Below are 3,798 nucleotides of genomic sequence, written 5' to 3'. Positions count from 1 at the left end.
TACACTTTGAAACCGACAAAAACGTTGTTCCCTGACCGGGAATCGAACCCGGGCCGCGGCGGTGAGAGCGCCGAATCCTAACCACTAGACCACCAGGGAATGTATGCGCCTAATGTTGTTAGCTTACTTACATTGTATTTTAAGACGTGAAACAAAATAAAATTCGACGTTATTCGACGCTGACAGAATGTATAAAGCATTAATTAACTAAAAAAAAACCCAAGACGTTTTACATCTGGCGCCGTCTGAATCTGCGCAATGCGTAGACGTTAAAGAACGAAACTTTATTTATCGGTTTGAATTACATTATCGGACAGTTAAAATGTTCAGATAATCGGTCCGATAATTTTCCCGTCTTGATATCATTTGCCGTGCGAACGTTTACACGTCATTAGCAATTTGAAAAATACAGTCGAACGTTTATAAATGTGGGTACAGAAACGGCCTATAGAGGCATGTGTTCGACTTCTGCGGAGTTATTTTGGCCTCAGTCTGATAAAAACGACACATTCTGTGTAACGTTATTGTTTCAGGGCGACGTTCATAACCCGTTCCATAAAGCCTTCCTTCGGGGGATTTCCTCCCTAATGATTCACCTAATGACTGTTTAAGTGATTGTATCATGTTCACTTTTGTTGCCTCTTATTCACTGACAGGGTGCATGGACACAGTCAATACACGTATCTTCATAAAAATAGACATTCCCTTCAGCCAGGGCTTGAACCTCCTTCTGCGGATTACGGTTAAGATTCTGCGAAATCCTTTTCTCTAGGAGTTTTTTTGGAAGTGGATGCGATTCAACGAGCCAGTGTGTGTGTGTGTGTGAGGCCTAGTAATTAAAATGGCCAAGTTTGAACCAGCATGTTGTTAATTTTAGAGCATGAATGTCATGGATAGGATCCAGCGTTCGGCTAGCCTCACATGAGGCGTTTGTCAGTGTGTGTTGTTTTTATACTCCCACATTTGACATTTATAAAGTGTATTTGTGATCATTCCCCCGCAGAAAAAGGTCATTTGAAGTGCATTACGGATAAATGATGTCTTTAAAGAAAACGGAATAAGAATAAGGGTAAAAGGTTAAAAAAATACAGTTTGAATTTGTTGTTCGCCTCCTGGGCAAGATCGCATCCCGGTTAGGGCGGTTGGTACCTTCCAGTGGACTCACCACCTGCAGGAAGGTTCATGAGGGGCTGGTACGGTGCAGTGTGATTTGGGGTTGCGGTCATGGAGACTGCGGCCCCCGCGATCCGGATAATAAGTTTACTTAAGTTTTGCTGGGGTTCGAACTCATGACCTTCTGTGCGTCTTCACATTGGAGGCCCAAACATAATCATTTACAATAAATCGTCGGGCAGAAATCCCCGTTTATCTACTGTTCTCCGATTATTAATGCTAAATTTGACAGGAAACTGCGCTTTCCTTTTACTGTAGGGTTAGCTACAGATGCTACAGATTCTCTGTCGTCCTTAGCTTTTTGCAAAAAAAAGAGAATATATTCTGCAGGTTCAGTTGCTTTTCACACTCTATCAAACCTCAGGTGATCTATCGATGTTAAGTTCGGTTGCAGCCCAGTAACGTGGGGCAATTCACCGTTGAATTTGATGCTTTTTTTTTAATCAAAGGAACCATCGCCTCTGAAGAAATCCAATACGATGTTTATTTTGTGATTAAAATATTTTTGGGGCATATTGAACTCTCTAACTTTGGGAAGATAGATTGTTGCTTGGCTTTCCCTCTTCTGCGGTGTTTTTTTTTTTTTTTTTTACACGTCTCCTTAGGCTTCGACCACAGACACTCATACTGACATTTTTGGAATGTTTTAGAGTCTCTTTGATCGTCTGCCTGCACGCAACACACACACTCACACACACACTCATACACAAACTATATTATTAAATTACATTACTAGGTGATGTGCAAAAATTTATTGCACAAAGAATTGCAATGTGAAACCCAGACGCTAGTGATGACTTGATAAAGGCTAATGCCTTCGGGACTTTTTATCGGGGGAGTAAATTAAGTTCCTCAAGTGTAAAAGAGTGTTATGTATTATGTATTATATTTGTCAGCCAAGGGGGTTGATAGGGGAAATACAAAAATAATTCTGTGTGAAGCCATCCATAGAAAATCGTGCCAAACTATACAATATTTAAAATGTCAAATAAAACATAAAAAAAAAAAAAGGATCGTAAACCTTGTTTTATACGCGGAAATTCGTACGTCCGAGCGAGAATCCCGGTCACTGAACGTAACTCTGAATCATACGCATTCTCTTTCAATCAGTGACCGGGAAAACACGGTGAGCAGATGGATGCTAATTTGTGCTATTTTAGGAACAATGAGCGAGCGATATTTAATAATCATCATAAAAACGAAACCAACGTTTGGATTGACAACTACAAACGTATAAAAGACCGCGCGGTGGTAGAGATTACGTCATGAGAGGCCATTTTCGGGTGAGTTTTTCTTTTTTTAATTAGCATAGAAGCTAAAGCTGTATACGGGAGGAGGTTTATGGGTTGTTCGCGAAAGTCATTGCCATTGACAGAGCTGTTGACAAAGTCACACTAATTAAAGCATCGTCGTGTGTAAAAGAGCCGTTCCAGAAGTGAATTGCTGACACTGACAATTGTTAAATACATGACGGAATTGTTATCTCATCGCCATCTTTTGTGATGTGTGACGTCAGTGGCAAGATGTCGTGCGTCGGGGGCTTAAAATGGCGCCGTCTCGTTCAGCGCAATGCGTTGACGATTAATTCCAGAACGAAGCTGCATTTATTGTCGGTTTATCGACTTTAATTACGTTATCAGACTAATAAAATGTTTAAATAATCGGCCGTCTAATTTCCCGCGTTCATATCATTGTGCTGTCCAACCGGAAACGTTTACGTCATTAGAAAAAAAACTTACAGTTGAACGTTTATAAATGTGTTTACAGAAACCGCCTATAGAGACATGTTTGACTTCTGCCCTGCTTTAAAAAAAAAGCACAAGTGGTTGATAGAGTTATTTTGGCTTCAGTAATGACAGCTGTGAAGTCATTCATTTTTACATACCCGTATTTACACAGATTTAGAGCAACCGCAGCGTGATGTGTAACGGCTTGTACACACTACCTTTTCTTAGCTTTTGGCAGTTGAGACACCTTGAATTTGGAAGGTGATTTTTAAAATTTTTTTTTTTACATGAATGCTCAGTCTGCCTCACCTGACCTCGGGTGTCAGCTTTGATTTAGTCAGTTACAGACCTGTCATTAAGTCGGGGCTTTTAAGGTGATTTTTTTTTTTTAATCCCAAGTGAAAGCTTTTTTTTTTTTTTTTTTTTGCAAAGAGACGTCTCCTCCTACTGGACCCCGTCACCCCCTTGATTTTTCTCGGTGAACTTAGTCATTAACCTATGCACTCCCCCCCACCTACATCTGCAACACGTGCAATTTTGCAGCTGCAGGTGAGATTTACAGACAGCACTGAAACACAAAGACAAAGAAAAACTGGAGGAATTTTCTAAGTTGGGGTTAAGTGGTTTGCGTGCATCTAAAAATAATTTTATCTCACATCAACTATAATTTCAGAGTGGGTGTGGTCTACCTGGCTAGGGGCAATCTGACAACACCTACTCGGCAGATATTTAAAGAGTCTGTGTGCAGATTTTAGAGGTACAAAGTGATGGACATAGACTTCCAGAACAAGAGACAAGCGTCCTACGGGGAGACTGAGGCACTTTGTTAGTCAGAAAGACTCTCCAGGAAGAGTTTTCAGCCAGAAGTGACGGTGAAGTAACTGCAGCAACAGCTGAG

The 3,798-nt window shown here is 40.7% G+C and overlaps 1 non-coding gene across 1 annotated transcript; it reads right to left on the bottom strand.

The window, feature by feature from the left end:
• Window positions 1-27: 27 nt before the first annotated feature.
• Window positions 28-99, bottom strand: trnae-cuc (transfer RNA glutamic acid (anticodon CUC)). The gene has a single exon. It is a non-coding gene; the product is annotated as a tRNA-Glu (tRNA).
• Between the last annotated feature and the right edge of the window lie 3,699 nt (window positions 100-3,798).

Source organism: Cynoglossus semilaevis, chromosome Z (genome assembly GCF_000523025.1).
Source record: "Cynoglossus semilaevis isolate Cse_v1.0 chromosome Z, Cse_v1.0, whole genome shotgun sequence".
NCBI lineage: Eukaryota > Metazoa > Chordata > Actinopteri > Pleuronectiformes > Cynoglossidae > Cynoglossus > Cynoglossus semilaevis.
Note: the sequence above shows the minus strand (reverse complement) of the source record. Positions and strands in the feature narration are given on the sequence as shown.